General features: G+C 35.0%; 2 long non-coding RNA genes across 3 annotated transcripts in view; both read right to left on the reverse strand.

Moving 5' to 3' along the window:
• Positions 1-3300: 3300 nt before the first annotated feature.
• Positions 3301-22943, reverse strand: part of LOC128490164 (uncharacterized) — a 328195-nt gene continuing 308552 nt past the window's right edge. For both annotated transcript variants that reach the window (XR_008353923.1, XR_008353924.1), the window contains exons 2-3: positions 4831-4870; positions 3301-3435 (exon numbers count right to left, since the gene is read on the reverse strand). This is a non-coding gene — a long non-coding RNA (uncharacterized LOC128490164). The remainder of the gene's footprint in view (positions 3436-4830; positions 4871-22943) is intronic.
• LOC128490168 (uncharacterized) lies at positions 8349-12206 on the reverse strand. Its single transcript, XR_008353928.1, has 5 exons — positions 12137-12206; positions 11743-11790; positions 9883-9927; positions 8905-8952; positions 8349-8393 (listed from the first exon to the last, which is right to left on the reverse strand). It is a non-coding gene; the product is annotated as an uncharacterized LOC128490168 (long non-coding RNA).

The following is a 22943-nucleotide window of genomic DNA, read 5'->3' on the forward strand; positions in this document are numbered from 1 at the left end:
GAGATTCTGAGTTTAATTCCTTACATGTTCATATTTACCTACATCTGTTAACATTTTTTTTTTTTTGAGAAGAAAAGTGATTCTTAGTAACCATGTAGACCAAAACATGACATCTTGTCTCTGCCCTTACAAGCCAGAGAGGTTCTGCGTTCAATTCCCTATGTCTTCATTGTGCGTTTGTTTGGGAGTCAGGCCAAGTAAATGACTATATGTGGGGGGGGGCGAAAGGATCGTTTCTGTTGGCACTTATTCCTGTTCTCTGTGGTGCAATGTTAAAGATGTTGGATTTGGTTCCTGAGATTCTGGGTTCAATTCCTTCATGCTTTACCTTTTCTTGGACATAGACCAAAACACAAGCCAATCAGTCTCTGCCCTTGCAAGCCGCCATTTTTTGGTTTATTTAGTGTGTTTGTTTGGGAGGAAGGCTAGCTACAAGACTACATTGATGTAAAACAACAATGGATAGTTTCAGGGAAAAGGCATTGTTAGTGTCTGTAGTGTAGTGGTTAAGGTGTGGAACTTGGGTGCTTCACTACCTGGGTTCGATTTCATGGTAGTCCTTTATTCAACTGTCTCTCATCTCTGTTTTGTTTTAGGCTAGGGCTTATCTTTTTACAGTATTTCCTCTGTCTCTGGTTTTATATTGCCATTGGCCCTATTCTTTTGTTTTGGTATTTTTCCTGCCTCCACCTTTGCTCTTACTGAAGGCACAAGGTTTCTCTGACCCTATTGTCTTCAATAATGCTAATGTCTTTTCCTTAGCTTATCATGAGTTCTCCTTTCCATTGTTTGAATGTGTCATGTTCAATCCCTTTCTGTTGTGTCTCTGTAGCTAACTGGCTTGATGTGTGCATACTAGGCCCATTAGAAGGCAGGTGCTACATTACAAATAGTGGGGTTTATTCACTAAGGCGAGAGTTTTCAGAAGGGTTTCCATTCCCAATACCTTACTTTGACAGTGTTAGCCAGGGCCAACACTGTCTGCTTTCTCCAAGAGATAACACAAGAGTCAAGGGGCTTGTGCGAAGTTGAAGATTATTGAACTCTCCATTGTACAGGTTAGCCAAATTCTTCCTGCACAAAAGCTCACCAAAACGTCCTCTTCATAACCTCAGACCTCAATCGGTCCTGGGCCTTATGTTGGTTTTTATGCCTATCCCATGCATGTTTACATTCTCTCACTTTATTAGCCTCTACCGCTTCTGCTGGGAGGCTGTTCCATTTCTCTACCACTCTCGGAGTAAAACTTCTTTATATTACATCTAAGCCTCTGACTCACTAGTTTCAGATTATGGCCTTGTTTAACCACTTCTCCTCTTTTGAAACAAACATCCCTCCTGTGATTGGTTAAATGCCTTTAAGGATTTGCAGTATTTTCTCCAAACCTATACATATTGAGGTACCTTAGTCTTTCCTGATCCTGAGCCTGCATTATTCTTATCTACAATGGTAAGTTGAACATTTCCTTTCACTGTAACTCATCTAGCGCTCAGAGAATACAGAGATCTTTTGTATTCTTCACTTTTGTTTTCTTTTCCCCAATGTCTTCATCCCTTTCTCCAAGGTCTGTATCTTACTCTTCTAGCCCATCCAATAACTTTTTGTTGTTGAGGGGTTTTTGTTGTTGTTGCAAGGAACCTGTTGCATCAGCATGAGTTAATATCCATTGTACATATGCCAGGTAATGAAACCTGTTGTTTTGTTCAGTATAGCAGACATAATGTAATCAAAGTACACATTTGAAACATATGAGCCAATGCCTGTAAGTGCCATGTTGTATCCAATCTGAACCATTGTATGGTTTGAACCATTGTATGGTTTGTATCTAAAGACTTTTGCTAAATGAATAAAACCCTCTCCCAAATTTCTGGAGAATATTGCATGTTAAGCTATGACACCCCACTTCCTGATAAACCTAAAAACTTTTGGGGACAAGAAAAAAAAACACACACACACAAAAAAAAAAATATATATATATATATTATAACATATAGAAATGAAACCATGTGAGTATGGAGCTTGTGTTAGCCCAGGACAGCATGGGTACCTATAATAATTAACAATATTGCCATTGTTATCATTTTATCCCACTTCTTGTAATGTTTGAAATTAGGCAAAGATTCCCATATGAAACAGATCTACCAGTTTCTCTACGCCTCATTTAGCATTTTAATGTTATTATTATGAACTTCCCACCTCTCAGTACTGTATGTCCCGTTCAGTTCTTCTATTAAATTGAGAAGTCTCTCTCAACAGTTAGTTTCCACTCTGCTTTTAGTTCCCTGGCCAAATGTTCTTTCTCTTAATCTTTTTGCCTTCCCCCTTGTCAGTACATTTATTTATATAGCGCCAGCCGGTTTCATGTAGCTGTGCCATATTCTGCCATGCCATGATCATTTCTGGCTGTTAGTGCACCGTCTTCTTCTCACTTCCCTTTACCAGGGGATTTCCACTGTACCTTATTCCTTTCTGTCTATGTCCATGCTCAGTCTTTCCATATCTGTTCTGGTCGGTATAGACAAGGGCTTCAGCGTTAAGAAACCCAACACACTGGATAGATGGGCCCAATGGTTCATATTGTAATTTAATCTCTGTTTGTTTTGGAAGAAAACATCGCCACTGTGGTCATCCTAGTCTTTGTCCCACAGGGTAGCTCACAATAGCCAAGGGTGTGTGGCACCACACTATCTCAAGAATATTGGCACCTTAATTACTATAAAGTCTTTAACACTGTCATGCTTTCTTGAAATAGAGCAAGAAATGATTGTAGCCCTTCCATGGACACTGGCTTAAGAGAAGACTTGGCCCTCCATTACAGGTAAGACCTTTCTGCTTAAAAAAGAGATTGAGAGCGCATACATCTAATAATAAGTTGGCTAAGGATGTTAGTTTGATGTGTCTATGTCTGTGTATATCTACTTTGGGGGTTGTCCCTAAAATAGAAGCGGGTAAGCTCCACTTAATTTATCACTTGTCCTTCCTTAGGAGCCGCTTGGTCAATGATGGTATTGATCCCGAGCTATGCACCGTATCGTATACGTCTTTTGAATTGGTGACCTATTGGGTGAGGACTTTTGGTAGGGCTGTGCTGATGGCTGAGTGGCAAATAAGGGTGCAAAGAACTGACATCCCTTCTACTTTGGTGTGAGTATCATAGCCTTAAACGCACAGCATAGTATTTAATTTCCAACAGAGACAAATTGATTTAAACTGAAGAACATTCTACAGTATCCTAACAACACCAAAAAGTTAATAAAACATGCAATAAAATGAAAAACAAAACAGAGGTGCATTTCAATTTGCAAGAAATGTATTTATTAGAATTATAAGAGAACATAATTATGAATATGATTTATAAGAATATCAAATCAAATAAGGTAATTACGTAAAACAGCAACCATAGCTTTCTTCATGGTGCATCGAAGTAAAGTAACACTGTGGGAGAAATATGAAATCCAAATCAGTGATCAATGTTATTAGAAAGAAAAAACATAGTATAGTAGTTTATGATGCACAATAAAAACACTATATTTCAAACTGTTTGCTTTAAAAGCATACTATTTAAATGCATTAAAAAGAATACATTTAACAATATAGAAAACAATTAACTCTTGATTCATAAGTAGTCAATGGTAGCAAGAAAATTGTATTACCTGCATTCATACTAATATGGACTTTATAACAGAATAATATATACTAATAACATTATTACATATTTGAAGTTGTTTTTGCTCTCTCATCTTACTCCTTAGATGTACATAATATGGTTTCTAAGTCTTTCCTGACATCTTTTTTTCAGTAAGACTAAATCAAATCACTTTGTATACTTGCATTCATTCTTTCTTTAGTGAATAGACCTCCTGGCTTCCTTAGACATTGCTTCCATAATTATAAGGTGTAACAATGATTTTATAAGGACTTGCTTCTTTCTCATACAGGAAAAATGACATTCCAACCCCCATGTGGCACATTAACAAATATTTAAATCAAATGCTTACTTAATAAATTCCTCTACTAACATACTATCCAGTTCCGCCACTGGAGATCTGTCTATAATAATAATAAAAATAATAGTTAAATATTTATTTTTAGTTTCTGTATCGACCAAATCTTGTCCTGTAACACCCTGAATACCATGTGACCTAACATATATTGGGTAACACTGTCTCCTTTCCTTCCCTTTCTATCCTTTCTACACACTGTTGTGGCTATATCCCAGTTATGAGATTCACAAAACCACAACTGCAATGGCAACCAAATCCAAACTATGTTTATTTGTAATTTAAGTTAAATCAGTGAACAAACATTTTCTGTAAACTTCAAGTATTTGTATGCATAGCCTTACTTTTGGTCCCTTCTGACCATACAATAAATTTGTTGTCATTTTGTATACATTCTGCTTCACGCTGTGCATGTCCTTTCATAAATCCAGCTTCCAGTGATAGCACTTCTCTGCTTCTTTATCGCCCAGGCCTCTATCACTGCTTTTCTCTTTAACTCATCCTATATTTTGTATCATCACTTTCCGCATATCACCATATGTTAGTCATGTACATACATGAAAGCGGTGTAAATAAATTGCTGTGTAAATAAATGTCTATAAATGCTTTTGAGAATGAATTCTCATTTTTTTGAGAATCAAAACTATAGATATATTTTTAGTTTAAAAGGTTTAGAAAGTAGTTTGTTTTAGGTAAAATTATGGACTACAGTGGTTTAATCAGCCTTTTTAAACAAAATAATACATTATTGTACTAAAACTACTATGTAATTAGAGAAATTGTTAATAAATGTAAAAAATACAGATAGAAATATTACAAAATAACTTACAGTAAAGTATGTTACTCTTTCGCTTAGCCAAGTAAGCCACCTGAGCCACCTAAGATAGGCAATCCACCATCACCATTAAGAAGGTCATCAACAAGTTCCACCTGTATAGGAAAGAAAATCTTACAATTGATCTATTCTCTAGAGTGAGTTTGCAGAACACTTGAATTCTCCAACTCCTTGGCAACACTATGTATTATCATGGGTAATCCCTAGTGAACATCTACTGGAAGATGGGCTCCAAGCAATGGGAAATCAAGGCTGATATACAGTATATAGTTGTATGAATGGCAATATGTATACCATCAAAGATAAAACCTCTTCTAGTAAAGTTACTTCTACTAACACAATTTCAAGTTTAATTTTAATTTAATTTTAATTTCACAAAAGTATATTTTGTAATAATATATATATATCCTAAAGGTGAAGATCCTGTGAGGTTACAAAAAATAAGACATACTTTATTCATTAGATACTCTTAACATATAGAGCTGTGGGATAAAGGCTTTTCTATGCATCTGCTGTACGCAATGTAACCTGATAACTGTTTGTCTATTTTAATTATCTTTTTCATTTTATGAACCATTTTGTTCACTGGATTCCAAATGTATGTTTCTAGTTCTGACTTTGCATCATTTTGTTACGGTAGTATATAGTATTATTGCTCTTAACTGCTTCAAAACTATTATACATGTTATACTGAAGGCCACTACTCATTTAGCAAAGATCAGTGGTTTTCCATTGTGGTGCTTAAGTCTGGGTCTGTCTTATTTATCAGAACAAAGTACAATGTGGCCATTGATCGGAAAGAATATAAAGTTTTCCTAAGGAATCTAATCTAAAACAATTGCCTGTAAACATCCATTTGTGTGCAATACCATAATAATGAAATATTTTAATGATAATGGTGTAAAGCACTCACTTGGTCAGAAATACTTTTAAATTTTATTTTCTATTTTATACCCATATTTAGATATTTTTTCTATGAAATCACTTTTGTCATCTGCAGCCCACCATAGAGGTAACCTAGACAGCATGCAGGAAGTTCTCTTGGTAGAAGCCACAACTTGCCCTGAGCCCACTTTGGAGTGTTGGCATATGTATCAATAGGCGGCCAGCCAAATAGAAAATGGGACAGTGGTTCAGAAATATAATTAACACTAAACCTAGGGCTTACTGTGACTATATATATTTTCTTAAAGCTACTTTTTATGTTTAGAGCATTACTATTTGTTACTTATTTTTTTCAAATGTTGCTTTATATAAAGTACAATTCTTTATATAAAGGCCATAAGCATGATACACTTACCACGGGACATAGCAGGGTACCTACAAGTGCCTGGATTAAGTCGATTTGCTGAACAAATAACAATTGAAAATGTTTAAGAAAACATAGGAATAGTAATATAATGTAATTTTACATGCAACAACCAACAACTTAGCAAAGGCCTACACACTGGCAAAGTTATTTTGAGTAGTATGTGTTCTAGTTATCCTTAAACTATACTCTTAAAGATCTATATTATGTATGTAATATTGCATTAGAAAATGTATGTATACGATATATATATATATATATATATATATTTCTAGATTCAAATTTCCTCTTCTTGGCTTTATACCCCTTTCAGATATTGCTCCCCTTTTGTTAAGTTTGCACTCTCCGATAAATCCCGCAACCTGATTTTTACGACACTGACAATTAACAGGGATGACAAAAAGCGAGGGATCATAGCAATTAAATATATGTATAATGTTTTTTTGTACACATTTTAGCTTCACTACTTAGCTATTACTTAGGAAACAAAATAAAATATATATATATTATATAATATATAAAACAAATGCTTAAGTTACAGAGCCGTAAAGTGTGAGGGAGGCGAATAATACCTTTAACACACTAAAAAATAGTGATGCCATATAAACTTACCAAAACCTTTCTCACAAGTTCACGTGTTGCGTTATCCACTAACTTGGCAGCTTCTACAGAAAGATTTTCCTGAAAAATAGGAATGTTAGAGGGGGCAATAAAAGAGATTAACTACATTCATTTTTACTTCAAGGTTTGCGTACTTCCATTTTTCATAGGGTGTATTTTTTGCTAGTAATAATATATGTAAAATATAGTATCTGAAAATATCAAAAAATTCCATAATTCTTTATGTATTTATATTATTATTATTATTATTATTACAACACCCAAATCATGGTAATCTCACTGAAGGAAAAAATAAACGTCTGGGTCAGTGTTGCTGCTGGTTGTCCAAATAATCTTGCTATGGGTACAATTATCAAGCATTAAATCATATTATTACACCAGGGCACAGTTTCTGTTTTCATCAAAAGTTGAATAATACAAGGTTTGAACTCATTATGGAATGAATCATGGGCAGACTAAATGGGGTGATGATTTTTATTGTCCAATAAATTCTATGTAATTCTATGTTTCTATGTGCTAATATATAAGCACCATGTGATATTTTTATATAGCATAAAACCAATGCCAGGGCAACAAAAGGATATTGTATTTACAAGCTTGTTTAATACAAATATACTATTATGCAAATAATAAGAAGATAACCTTGTAACATATTGCAGTGGTATCCAGTGAGGATTTGTAGCACAAGGCTAAATATTATACAATATTAATTGTAAACTGTTTGTTTAAATGCTACTTGAAGAATTTCCAATTTTAAACATAGTTTTAGCTTATAGATGATTGATATTCTAAAGAAAAATCTTGTTGGATGAAAAAAAAAGAATCCTGTGTATTTTTTTTTTTTTTGAAAAATAAATCTTACCAGTTCCTCCCGAGTTCCTAGCAGTTCATCTAGGCCGCAACCAAGATTCTCCTGTTAAAAAGGGAAAACAGAATACAGAGAATTTTGGCTAATATAGGTGATTGGTCAATTTTTACATGGATGAATATGGATGGCTAAAAAACATATACTGTCACATTTTTAACAAAATAATCTTAGCCAGACCTAGAAATGTGCAAATCAGGAGCATGACTAGAAATAACAGGGTGGTGCAAAAATTGCCTCCGGGCAAATAAATTGTTCATTGTGTATTTGTATTTAATCTCAACAGGTAAGTATTATATCACAATGTAATGCCAGAGACCGAAAAGTTATTTACAATTTACAAATTGTGTTTTGGGTTTTTTTAGATCAAGAGACCCACACCCAAGCCTGTATACTTTTTACTTTAATTGTCCCATTTGTTTATTTTATCTAACTCTATACTTACATTGTAAGCTGTTTATACTTTGAGACACTGAGGAGCAGCTGCCATTCTGGTACAGGTTTCCTTTCTGGCATAATACTTTTCTAATAATGTTCTTTAGGAGAAAGTACATCAATTTGGGATCTTATTACTATTTCACTAAAGTATTATACAAAATGCAATCTACCTAGTGATATTGTACAATTTCCTATAATTAGGGCCTTTGTTAATCTTCTTTATTTAAACAAATATGCAAATAAATAGTTGCTTTAAAACAATTAATTGAATTTACTTACTAAGGCATCATAGAGCTCAAGATATAGCCTATCAGGGTCGTTAGCCTGAAAAAAATAATCATCATGTTTTGTTATGACAAAATACGATTTTCTTTTTTCATTCCTCTATGATCTTTACATCTGTATGAATATACAAGCTTTAATGAATATATTTTTATATAATAAATAATAGCGTAGGTAGTGATAATCGGGATGCTAATGGTGCTTAATTAAATGTGTTGGCGTTGTCATTGTTAGGTCATCTTTATCCAGACCCTGCACCACCACTACCCTTTCAATAACAAAATTATAATTCAATTGGTCGCTGGTTGCTTCTTTCACACTGTTCTGTGCGTAAAGAAACCATGAAAATATAAATCCCATTTATATTATGGACTGATAAGCTAAGTGCTATCTCACCGCATCCCCAAACTATCCTGAAGTGGCTGTATCTTTAGATCTGGCCACGTAACGTTGAATGCCTCACTCTGATGTGACCCTGGAAAATGGATCCTGAGGCATTTTTATACTTGGTTTTCCCGGGCCTTGGTTTATGTCAACTGACATATATACTTACTTTACATGCAATAGCTTGAAGTTCATCTACAAGGTTTGGAACATTTTGCTGCAATGTAAAAAGAATGCATACTTTTCAACATATAGAATAGAAATAAATATTAACAAATTTGTAGGAAAAAAATATAAAATAAATGAAAAGCAATGCATAACCATCTCTTCTTAAAGTATGACATAGTTTAGACACTGTTTGGGTGTTTTTATGATTTATACACTACATAAACATTTAGGCACACAACATAAATTTATGTTGCAATAACAGACACACTAATAATGTAACCCAGACTTCAAAAGTCAAGTTTCCTAGACATCTGGTTTTATTTATAATAGTTTATTTATAATGGCGTCACTTTTGGGGGCATCGCATTTCACATGGAAAATGTGTTAACCATGTGTAGATAAAAATATATTCTAGTGGAATTCTTCTAGCTCTTAGTTTTATGTTGCAAGTATTGTAAGAATAAAGATGAAAATTATCTACAAGCACTTGTACAATGCTCTCTGTAGAATTATAAGAATAATGTAGCTCATCTACTACATGGTTTTTACTGAGGCAAATGATGCATGTTTAGATTAAAGTGATGAACCACAGTGCACTAAGCTCTAGTCCTGTAATTTCCCAACCATAAAGACAGGCAAGAAAAACAAAGTCCATGGTGACCTGCACTCTTGGGGGCTCAGGTGCCACAAATGTTTCTCTCTGCCCAGATGCTATAGGATATGTTGGAACAACAAAGTCTTAACTTCCTTTTCAATATGGAGGGTGAGCTTAAAGATCAATAGAGGAAGGTTACAGCCAGAAAAGCCTCATGATAATCATCGTCCCTGGGCTTACGTTCTGGGGCTGAGACTCGTTGTGGCATTTTCAAAAAAAAAATGTAAATATGAAAAACTGACAAACTTTGCAAACAGAAATTATGGTGTACAAATTGTTGGTTATTTTGTGACAGAAAAAGATATATAAACAAGATATACATACGGCCAAAAGTTTCTCCACGCATTCTGAGGCAAGTAGATCACCCAACTGTAATAAAAATATGTTGTACTACGTTATTATTTTGTTTACACCATGTATATAACCTTCATATATTGACATTTCATTATGTGCCCTACTATTCAGCACATTTCCACTTTTTTCTACTCTTTTACTTAACATAAGATATACATGAACTACAATTTCATGCAAAGGAATAACTGAGAGGAATTAGTTGATGTTTGAGTAATGTGGTAGTTCAGAAAATGAAATGTAATATTATATAAACATGTAAACCAATGGAAAAAAAACACAAAATGAGCAATTTACAATCAAGACTGACACAATATAAGGTTTCTGAAATAATAAATAAGGAATATAGCATATCATTTTAATTATGAATGTGCTAATGAAGGGAATCTACTGATTTGACTCAAGAAACTGACCAAGTCTCTTGAGTCTTGATTATTTCCAAAGAATTTACAAACTACATTCTAAAATTATTATTGTGTATGTGAAGGCCAATTACTTTATCTTCTGCCAATCATTGAAAATATTAATAAAATAAATTATGTTTACGCATAGCTAAAATCCTAATGAAGTAGCAGTTCCATTCATTTGCTAGTGCAGGGCTTGACAAATTTGTTGTGAATCTAGGCGCCAGCTAAAAAAGTTAGGAGCCAGGATTTTTTTTTAAAACTAACAGTTGGTCAGGAGTGATCTGATCATCAGCCCACTTACTAAAATCACAGCATTTGACCTGGAAGCACCCTGGACTTTCAGGTCAGTGCTGTTTTTTAAAGAAAAATTATTATTATTTTTTGGGTTTTTTTTTACTCTTTCAATGCTGATGTTCCATTGGAGCACAGCATTGCATGATATTTAGTCCCCACAAGCTTGTGGGGACAAATGTTAACCCGGCAATGCCACGAATGTGTCATACACAATTGTGGCATTGAAGGGGTTAACGCTGCACTCTCAGGGAGCGATCAGGCAGCAGGGGGGTGTTGGGGCTGGTCTCCACACTCATGTGGAGACCTACGAACCCTCTCCCCTGTCCCTGAAGCTGCCTCTGGAAGCTGGGACGCAATTGCTGGTCTATAGACCAGCCATTGCAGGGGGAGTCTCTTTGATGACTGCTGTAGGCTTCCATGCCTACAGGAGTCATCAAAGGGCTTGTGGGGGCTCGTTTTTGCTGTTGCTGGTCTGCCTGGGCTTCCAGGCAGACCACCAGCAGCAGAGCCCCGTACAAAACGGGAATTAACCCCTAAATGCCGCAATTGCGGCATCGAAGGGGTTAACGCTGCACTGTCGCTCTCATGGAGCGATCAGGCAGCAGGGGGATGTTGTGTCAGGTCCCCACACCCAATCAACACATCACCCCCTTCCCTGAAGCTGCCTGTGGCAGCTGAAAACGCGATTGCTGGTTTTCCTGCAACCGCGTTTTCAGCCTACAGGATCACTCCGTGGGAGTGATCACAGGCTTGGGGGCGGGCTCGGAGTGGCTGTGCTGTCAGCCCAGACTCCTGCAGCAATTGTTTGTGAATGTAACAGGCTGACAAACACCTAGGCACCAGGACAAAATTCTCTATCGCCATGGCGACCTGGCGCCTGGGATTTGTCGAGTCCTGTGCTAGTGTAATAACTAAAAATATTGAAAAGCCCATGTGAATAAACTAAACAAAATGCATTTATTCACATATTAAATAAATAATAAATCCCAGAGAAAAACAACATAAATCAAATATGAGACTCAAGACCAAATGACAGATGTACCTACTTTAAGTATTTTAAACAAGTTCTTGTTTTTTTTTATATTAATGTTATATATTTATATATTTCACACCAAAATAAACAATTACGTACCAAAGCGCATACAGCTTGAAAAAGTTTTTCTGTAACTCCTAAATCTGCCTATGGAGAAATGAACAGATGTTTATTGGCATTAGACAAACTTAATTTTGATAATTACACATTTTTTTCAGTTTGTAATCAGTGAAACATTTGATTAAGAAACCTATTTCATAAAAACATACCTGTGGCAAAAAAAAACAAAAGCCTCTGCTGTACATAATCTTTAAGGATTGCTTTTAATTTGCAGTTTTAATACATTTTTTCTTACTAATATGTGTAGTATGTAGATCTAAAATGTGTGTGATGCCTTTCTTTAAAATCACACAATATGCTGCATATTCAGTATATAATAAGTGTTTATGCTACAAATATTTTATTTTTATGAAACAATAGGAAATCAACTTACCAAAAGTGGTTTTAATATGTCATCAATAAGATGTTCTAGAACTTCCCCAAGATGTTCAGTAAGTGACTCCTAGATTTAGTTAAATGAAATTCAAATTACATAACGATCCAGATGAAGTATTGCTGAACAAATAATTATACAAATCAAAATGTAATTCCCATATTTGGCGTATATATATATATAACAGACTATGGAGTCTATTCACTAAATCCAAAGGTGCTCTTTAACTAAGACAAACGTACATACTACAGTAGTGTATTTTACTTGTGGCAGTGCCCCCGGCTGCCCCCTTCAGGGCTGCCATCCTGTGAAAGGGCTGGTTTGGGAGACCATGGGTCTTCCTTGTAACTGCCCCATTGAGCAGCCTTACACTGGGGAGCCAGATTACCCAAGAGGGCATTCTGTCCTTCAATTTTGCACCAGGGGTCTAGTTGGCCTAGGCCAGAATACGTTACTGCCGTAGTGACTAGGTTTAGTGTTAAACCAAGCAACATCTGTGCAAATGGCCCACCATAATGACTAGCAATGAGAACTGCAACAAATATTTTCTGTGCCTTTTGTTGCACTGTTTTTCCTTCTGATCCATTCTTATGTAAAGAGGAGGGATACGACAACTTCCCTGCAAACTTTTCCTCTCCCACCCGTTCACATTTATGTATACAGCGTACTACAGTTTGCTGCTCACACTATCATCTCTTGATCAGCAGAAAGGATATTCATCATAACATATCACATGTGTATATGGTTTAAAATTTTCCTGTGCTATTAGTGCTTACAAAACTGTGTTGGCATGTTTTGCTCTTCACATTGAAGGGGTGGTCTGCATACTAATGCTGAGGGGCGCTCGGCAGAAATCACTAGCAGGGACATCTCCAAGCCACAAAGGATGGCTCTAGGGAAGGTTTGCCCACTACTCAATTATTCTCTTTGACTACCCAGACCAGGAATATAATAAGTATAATTTGCTGTATAGTCATATTATTTCATATGTTTTAATTGAGGATATAAATTAAAACATTAAAAATAAAATTCTTACCGCATTTATATCTATGAGATCATCAATAGCACATCCAACCTTTTCCTGTAAAGTTAAGTAAACATCAATATAAAAATGTTTTAAGTTAAACTGTTCAATTAATTAACACAATGTACAATAAATAGCTTTTTTATTGAATTTCCAATTTGAATAGGAGAATGTATGCCAACTGGTAGAGAAAGACAATGAGAGGGAGCATGAGAGAGTATGAATGAGAGTGTGAGAGGGCTTGAGAAAGAGTGTAAGAGAGCAGGAGTTAAAGTGAGTGGAACAAACAACAAAATGCTAATGGCAATTCATAACTGCCTGCTTAGTTTTAATTTTTTTCTTGAGGGTCCCTCCTCAATTTCAAATTGATGAAATTGGCAAATTTTGTTAAAATAAAAAATTTTACAAATCCGAATGCGCAAGTCTAATATATAAATTAAAATATACAATCTATGAGCAGCTTTTAGTGTAACTTGTAATGAAGAGGCATGATGTTAAATAAGATCAGAAGTTTATTAAGGTAGGTTTTATCTTACCAAAAGAACTTTGAGGTCTTCATATACTTCTTGGAATAGTTTGTCATTGTTTGTGTCCTGTAAAGCCAAGGCAATAATCAGCTTGAAAAAACTACTATATATTGCATTTTCTGTTATAGTTTTGATACAGTGATAGCAGAACATTTTGGGATTTCTGAAATAACCCAGATACATTTTTTTATGTATTCATAACATCTGGAAGCTGCATTATGGTTGTTTGTAAAACGATGCAAGTGGGTTTTGAAATTATTATCATTATTATTATTATATTTTGTTTTATATAGCGCCATCATATTCCACAGGGTTGTACAAATAATAGATTTGAAAATGAGAGGCTAGTTGTCAATGAATGATGTTAACACATCACACATTCTAATAACACGATAATGTTTTGTTTAATGTTATAAGGGGAAATAACCCAGTTAACCAACCATTACATATTAAAGTTTAGGCGCTCATAGATTGACCATTTTGTTAGTCATTGTAAAACAGATAAAATCAAGAAACTAACCTTTGCATGTTGATACTTGCAAAGGAGTTTTGTCAGACTTTGGAGGAGTTCTGGCACGGTCTGTAGAGGAAATAAAAGGTCCACTGATTTAGAAGTCTATGATTATATAAAAAAATCACCACATTTTATCATGTAAAGCAAGCACATTGTAAAGGAACATTCAACATAATTGCCCATGTTGCTCGTGTATATGTATATAATTGTATATATTGACTAGATAAAGAGTTTTGGATGAAACTGATAAAATTATTATTTTGACTTGTATGACTCCAGAGAGACACTACCAAGTCCTATTAAGTAAGCTCCACTTCCCATTATTTTTTCATGTTTGCTACCTACCAAGTTGTAGAGAAGTAGGAAATGTATAATTATCTAATATGATTTTCTGTGTGTAAAGCAAATTCCCCCAACACCCCCAAAAGAAAATTTGGTAAACCTTTATTGTCTTCTACAATGAAGAAGTTATTGAGATTGATACTTCACCTGCAATGCTTTCTCAAGGCATGATACATCTGGCTGAAAGTCTGCATCTGCTACAGAGTAAAGTTTATTAATTGTATATAATTTATAATACTGATCAAAATTATTAATGTATACAATATATCGCCTATTTTGACCAGTATGTTGGTTTAAGCTTACCTGGAACATATGCACTGCAGAGACTAAGCCCTAACAGCAAAATGGCGGGTGTAAATTTCATTATGCCTGTAGTTATCAAAGTCTGCAACTCGACCTGTTAGGTGGAGATCTGTAAAACTAGCTTTCCTAGACATACGATTTATATTGTGAAGACACTGTTACATCATCAAATGCGGCTTATGGAGGCAAACATTTTTGACTTTTGTCCAAACCACACATACACTCTGTTGGCAGCTTTGACAATGATACACTTTTAAATTTGTTGATTTTGTACAATGTAAACATTTTTAATTGTTTCAACTTTAATTTTTCACAATGAAGACAAAAAGAACCTATTTTTATGCACAAATCAGAGATCTGTTTGAAGCATAGTAATAGTTTTTTAACAACATTAGACATAGACACCAACACCACAACCTATGACTTAGTGCTCCCTGAACCCCACTTAACTTTTTATTCTGTTTAACATGTTCCCACTATCAATATTTTTATAAAAAATAATAATCTTACATCTACTTCCACATTCCTCACATAAGCAATAGTTACATCGTTATATAGGCTGAAAAAAGACATGCATCCATCAAGTTCAGCCTTTCCTATATCTGTTAATTTGTTGCTGTTGGATCATATCTGATTTTGAGACATTCAAATTTTCCCTACTCATCTTTGGGTGGGTTAGAAGAACTCCATCACAGTATCCAGTAATGTTCTGTCCCTGAACTTCAAGTGGTAGAAACCAGTAGGTTTCTCATTTACATGTTTTTTTCAAGAATTCCTAAACATTTCATATTTCATGCTTAAATATACGCCTCCTTATTTGATAATGTGGCTTGTAGTACATGGAAAATATAATAAAGTTCTTGAAGAAAAGAAGTGTTGACACTCTGGTGAAAATACTCACAATACTCCACAGGCAACAACCGAAGAGACAGAGGCAAGAGGTGTAAGTAAAGGGATGGAGAGGAAAATAAGACTGGTAGCAGCATTCATGGTGGATTGTAGAGGGGCAAGATTAGGTACAAGGGAGACCTGATAAGGCAGGGTTACAATAGTCAAGGCAGGAGATAATGATGCCATGGACAAACATGTCCCTTCAGGTTTGGGCATATACTTTGGAATGTCCTTTATGGCTTGCATGTGAATTGTCAGCTCCTCTATCAGCCAGCTAATCAGCTTCCTAAACTTTACATGTAACCTGTCACCCGGAAAGACCTAGTTTTATTCAAGGAATGTATTCATGTTTTGTTTAAGGTAGGTAAGAAAGGGGACAACCTGGCCCAAAGTAACAGTGCTCTGGGTTAAATTCCCGGTGACATCCCTGAATGGCTTCAGGAAAGTCACCACCTGCCTATTAATGCCCATTCCTCTCTGCTGAATGGGCTGGATATCCCAATGTTCTGCTCAGAGGACATGGAGTGAAAAGTTCACCGTTGCTCTAGGATCTATTCCATCATGTCCAGGGTGACTATGATGTGACGTACACAATGATGGAATAAGCCTGCCTTTTGCTGCTCCTCCTTCAGCTGCTGACTTACCTTCACCCTGCTGTGAAAGTGCCCAGCAATCTTACCCCACTATTCAGTTTTGAGAGCGTACACTGTATGTCAGTTGGAAAAGCTGCCCTGGCCACCAAGTACAGTATATGTGCTGCACAATGCAAACTCACAAAGTCCCCATCTCTAACAGCTTTAATAATGTTTGCTGCCCTGTCAGTCTCCACTATTCCCATTTCTACTATTTTTCCTCCCTGTGGTCTAATCCACTGCACCAGCATCTTCCTAAGAGCGGTCAAAATGTGAGCTGATGTGTGCTGCTCATCCATACCCTTAATATAACTTTGCTGCCTTGTTTTGTCCTGGTTCTGCCCCTCCTGTTACCCGGTGTGCCTACATCAGCTACAGTGATACTCTCCTCCAAATATTTGGGCAGCCACCAATATGCCATCAGTGAAAGAAAGGCATGCTGTTCAGAGGAGAAGTCTATGGTTTGTCAAGCTGCCTTGGACAGCTTGTCCCTCAACAATATCACACAAGACTGGTAAAGGGAGGGCACTATAGTCCTGTTGTAGGTGGTGCACAAGGGGAGGCAGTAGTGGTGAGCAAGGATCTATAGCAGAAAGCCCCCCTCAATCATGGAGAACGAAGCACGCCAAATAAAATTGTTATATTTACTGGAATGTATCAAGGCTGTGTCAGTCCTGCCTACAGCCCAGCTATGCTAAAGACTAGAGTTGGTATGATTTTGTTTCCATGTTAGTTGCCATAAAAACTGCATGATTTTCCACAATTTCACATCAACTCCTGTAGAAAAAAATAGATTCTTGCATTAGAGAATTGTTAACACACATTTTAATTATACTTTAGATTTATCTACCAGAAGCTGTAAAATGTCTATATAAAGGATGAAGATATTACCACCTATCGTCATTGTAAGGCATTCATACAATGTATTTATTTAGTGCCAGCAGATTCTGTAGCGCTGTACAGCAAAGTATACATTATTTTCCTAACCAATCAAAATGTGCAAATGTTTTATGAATGTATAGTTAGATTGATATATATTTTCAGAAGGCTTTATGGAACCCAAAGCCAGCCACTTTTTTTTTAAACACGTGCAACTGTAGCTAAAAACAAAGATAGGGTTTATAGATGACTTACTGTAAATGCTACATTTGGGTATAAACATATAAATTAACATGGACAATTTTGAGTTAAATTCAATATTTGGTATAATTTCTTAATGTAATATTTACAATAAATTGTTATATAAGATGTCTTTTGTTGTGCCCATTCTCTTTCTCCTTTATTTACATTGTAGAATACATCAAACAAGAACACATACATGACGCATACACGAATGACTACTGACTACTGTGACTGTTTCATAAGCTTATGTGAGTTCCCAGGACACTTTGTCTCCTTTTGATTTTTTTCATGTTTGTCTTCCTCATTTGAGCAAAGTGTTTTAAGGTTATGCCTTTCCCAGTGTCTCTTTTGAAATTAGCCCTGAAGCCAAGAATAGTGGTGTTACTATCTCAGTGGAGTCCTCTGCTTCTTCTGCTGGATTGTTCTGTCTGTTTTAGTGAATTACTTGGAAATAGAATATGGAAATAGATGCTTAACCGGACCCTCTTAACCATTTCACCAGTTTTGTAGACTGAATGTACTACTACTGATCCCCCTTTATTGAAATGATAATACACATTAATGTTATAGTGGTACATATGCTATATACCGTATTGGCTCGATCATAGGCCGCACCCTAAAAGTTAGATGCTTTTTTAACCCCTTAAGGACCGGGCTGTTTCTACCCTTTGGGACCGAGGCTGTTTTAACATTTTTGTAGTGCTTGTGTGCTGCTGTAATTTTCTCCTCATCCATTTAGTGTACCCACATATGTTATATATTGTTTTTTTCAGGATAAGATGGGATTTCTTCAGATACCATTATTTTTATCATATCATCTTATTTACTATAAAAAAATAATAAAACATGGTGAACATTTGAAAAAAAAAACACCTTTTATGACTTTTCTTTGAAACTTCTTTTACTCACCTACAAAAGGAAGTAAAAAAAAAAATAGCTAATTAGATTCTACATTTGTCCTGAGTTTAGAAATACCCAATATTTTTATGTTTTTTTTTGCTGTTTTTTGTAAGTTACTGGGCAATAAGTACAAGTAGCGTTTTAGGATTTCCAAACCTTTTTTTTTATTTTTTTTCCAAATCTGGTCATTCTGCCTCCATCTCCTTTTTGGAACATCTTTGGAGACGGTCAATTCAATTTATCCCCAGCAAACCATATATTTTTGAAAAATAGACACCCCAGGGTATTTTAAATGCTGGTATTTTAACCCTTTCCATGCACTAATTATACAACCACACTTTGTCAAACTTTGTAATAGTATTTTTTTTTTATTATTTTTTCACACGAATTGCAATTGAGTTATAAATATAATGGTCCTGGTATATGTCACTGTCAAAGGTTTGTCAGATTATTTGGCTGGTAAAAGGCTACTTTTGGGACATGCGTAATTCAGGTGGTCATTTGGTCATTCTGCCTCTATCTCCCCTTTGGAACATCTTTGAAGCCAGCTACTTCAATTTACCCCATCAAACCATATATTTTTGAAAACTAGATATATGACGTTTTTAGACTTATAATGTATAAAGTGCTTAATTGTGTATTCTTTTTTAGTGTTTGTACATGTAAACTTGATGATTTTTTTATTTTGTCGATAGCACAATGTGCAGAGTTTACATTTTCCCGTCTAAAGAAACCTGGACTTTTCTTGAATAAAGATTTATCATTGTCTTTAATTTCTTTTATCTCAGGTAAGACACTTGGGGCCAAAATTGATTTAAAATGTTCTGATTTCTTATAGATGGTTTATATAGATGATAGATGATCTTTTGGTTTTTCTGGAAGATAGTCTTTCAAAATACTATCTTGTTTTAGAATAGGCCAGCACTTGGCGATCGCCTTTTTAATGTCAAAAGCCTTGTCGTTATATTTCGTTAAAAATGCAAAATCGAATGTCTTATCTGATTTATGTTTTTTATCTTTCAAGAAAATCCCTTTTCTTTTCTTTTATGGCTTTGAAGCTACTCTGTAATAGCTCGTCAGGATACTTCCTCTCTTTAAACTCGATTAGTGATTGGCTTTGAGTGAAAAAATCAACATCTTCTGTGCAATTTCTACGTATACGGGCTAATTGCCCCTTTGGTATGTTTTGTAACCACTGGGGATGATGGGAACTTGAAAAATCAATGTAGCTATTCCCATCAGTGGATTTAAAGTATGTTTTGGACTGTATTTTATCACCCTGTGTATAGAGTGTGAGAGCCAAAAAATGTATCTCCTTTTGGTTGATACAGGATGTAAATTGTAAATTGTGTTGATTTTCATTAACATACTTTAAAAACTCATTTAGTTCGCCTATCAAGCCCTTCCAAATAATTAATACGTCGTCAATGTAGCGACGCCAGAGGACCAAATTTGCACCAAACGGATTATGGGACCAGATAGAATCGGCTTCCCAGTCGGCCACATATAAATTGGCATAGCTTGGTGCAAATTTGGTCCCCATGGTGGTGCCACAGAGTTGTAAGTAAAATGTGTGTTCAAACCAAAAGAAATTGTGTTTTAGGATGAAGTCTATACAATTCAAAATAAATTGGCTTTGCAAAAAATCCATCTCAACGTCCCTTTGCAGAACCTTCCTTATGTCCTCTATTCCTAAATTATGAGGAATAACGGTGTAGAGAGAAGACACGTCTATAGTCGCCCACAGATAGCCCGGCTGCCGTTTTATATTTTGTAAAATATTAAGTATATGTTTTGTATCTTGAATGTACGATGGAATAAGGCGTACATACCTTTGTAAAAAAGAGTCTACATACTGAGAGGTGTTACTAGTAAGGGAATTAATCCCACTGATAATGGGTCTACCAGGAGGTGAAGTGATGCTTTTGTGGATTTTCGGTAAAAAATAGAAGATTGCAACCTTAGGCGAATCTGTTTTCAAAAAGTTGTATTCATGTACATTTAGAACCTTATTATCTTTACTTTCTTGTAGTAATCTCATAATTTCTGTTTGAAAAGATTTTGTTGGATTCCCCGGCAATTTTTGATAGGTGACCTCATCTCCCAAAATGCGATTAGCTTCTTTTATATAGTATGTCCTATCCATAATAACTATTGCGCCACCTTTATCAGCGGGTTTTACTACTATTTGTTTTTTATCTTTCCGCTTCTTTAGAGACTCTTGTTCCTTTTTGGATATATTGAATTTTCATTTTTTACTTGATTCAATTTTTGAAGCAGCATATCTGAAAAAACTTGTATATATTCACTTTTTTCCTGTTCTGGGAAAAATTTAGATTTGGACCTAAATGACGTGTGGATATAAGGGTCTGGTGTAATCTTGTCTTTATTTTCAACATGCGTTGATTCTTTTTTCAAAAAGAAACGCTTGAAGGTAAGTTTTCTAAGAAATTTTTGAGTGTCAATAAAGAGATTAAAACCATTAGGGCCCTTATTAGGTGCAAATTTTAAACCTTTTGCCAATAATGAAATTTCTGTTGGATCTAGGGGGGTTTGGGAAATGTTTATGATGTCTTTGGTGGGTGTTTTAGTTGTTACTTTTAATCTGTGTCCCTGTACTCGATGTCCTCTAGCCCTCATGTTGTTTTGCGTCTCTTTAGGGGCGAATGGAGAAACGTGGAAAACCTGTTCTTGGTTTCCAACATAGGGATATAGGGTGGTGTGTCTATTGGTCCCTTCCTTAGGGTTCGCTCCCTGTTTGTTACCTCCAAATTTACTGTCTATCCTTGCCTTATTAAATTTCATCGGGGGTTGTGAAACCTCAATGTGGTGTCTATCAGAATGATAGGGATGTCTTTTTTCTCTAGATCGGTGGTGTTTGTAACCTCTCTCATAACTATTTAAAGAGGTCCTATTGTTTACATGTGTTTTCCTATTTAGTTGTGTTCCCAAATGTGTTCTCTCTTTATATATATAGAAGTGTCTTGTTTTTTAGGGGTATTTTATGTGTTGCCCTTTTATAATCTTCTTTGTCTCTCTTTAGCTTTTTCTCTTTATTCTCTATAATAGATTCCTCTATTTTTTAAATTTTTTCTTTGAGGATTTAATTTTTCTTCTCTATGTCGGACGAATCAAATTTCTTTTGTATTTCTTCTTCTGTATGTCTAATATTAATCTCAATTTCATTTAGATGCTGTTGCTGTATTTCAATTAGGATCTTCATCAGAGCCACTGAACATTTTTCCAATATATTATTCCACTTAGCCATAAATTCTTCATTATCCTGACCAAACGCTGGATATTTCTGAATTCTTAAACCCCTAGGAATTAAATTATTTTTAATATAATATTCTAAAAAAGTTATTTCCCAACACTTTTTAATTTCTTTTTCAGCCAATCTTTCTAAATGATTGAAAAGTTTGGCAGATGAGTATGTGTCCTCATTATTTGAGGTAAATACTAGTATATTAATTTTTTGGAATCTTTGTTCTCTAGTGCTAGTATAATGGCTATTGGAATAAGCCATAACACCACGTGAAACCAGGAATAAAGGAAGAAAATAATGTGAATGTGAAGACAAAACAACCTTGTTTTTATAGATTTTAGAAGCCATTAAATCCTATTGAATCCATGACGAGCCTTCTTTATCCAGCTTGCTTGTGAGTGGATCTGATACCCTATTATTTTTTCTTTTGGTGTTTACATATTGCACTATTATTGTTGTTTATTTTTTCCCCATATATTTAGATTTATCTACCAGAAGCTGCAAAATGTCTATATAAAGGATGAAGATATTACCACCTATTGTCATTGTAAGGCATTCATACAATGTATTTATTTAGTGCCAGCAGATTCTGTAGCGCTGTACATCAAAGTATACATTATTTTCCTAACCAATCAAAATGTACAAATGTTTTATGAATGTAGTTAGATTGATATATATATTTTCAGAAGGCTTTATGGAACCCAAAGCCAGCCACTTCTTTTTTAAACACGTGCAACTGTAGCTAAAAACAAAGATAGGGTTTATAGATGACTTACTTTAAATGCTACATTTGGGTATAAACATATAAATTAACATGGACAATTTTGAGTTAAATTCAATATTTGGTATAATTTCTTAATGTAATATTTACAATAAATTGTTATATAAGATGTCTTTTGTTGTGCCCATTCTCTTTCTCCTTTATTTACATTATAGAATACATTAAACAAGAACACATACATGACGCATACACGAATGACTACTGTGATTGTTTCATAAGCTTATTTGAGTTCCCAGGACACTTTGTCTCCTTTTGATTTTTTCCATGTTTGTCTTCCTCATTTGAGCAAAGTGTTTTAAGGTTATGCCTTTCCCAGTGTCTCTTTTGAAATTAGCCCTGAAGCCAAGAATAGTGGTGTTGCTATATCAGTGGAGTCCTCTGCTTCTTTTGCTGGATTTTCTCCTCATCCATTTAGTTTACCCACATATGTTATATATTGTTTTTTTCAGTACAAGATGGGATTTCTTCAGATACCATTATTTTTATCATATCATCTTATTTACTAT

This window comes from Spea bombifrons, chromosome 4 (genome assembly GCF_027358695.1).
Source record: "Spea bombifrons isolate aSpeBom1 chromosome 4, aSpeBom1.2.pri, whole genome shotgun sequence".
Classification (NCBI taxonomy): domain Eukaryota; kingdom Metazoa; phylum Chordata; class Amphibia; order Anura; family Pelobatidae; genus Spea; species Spea bombifrons.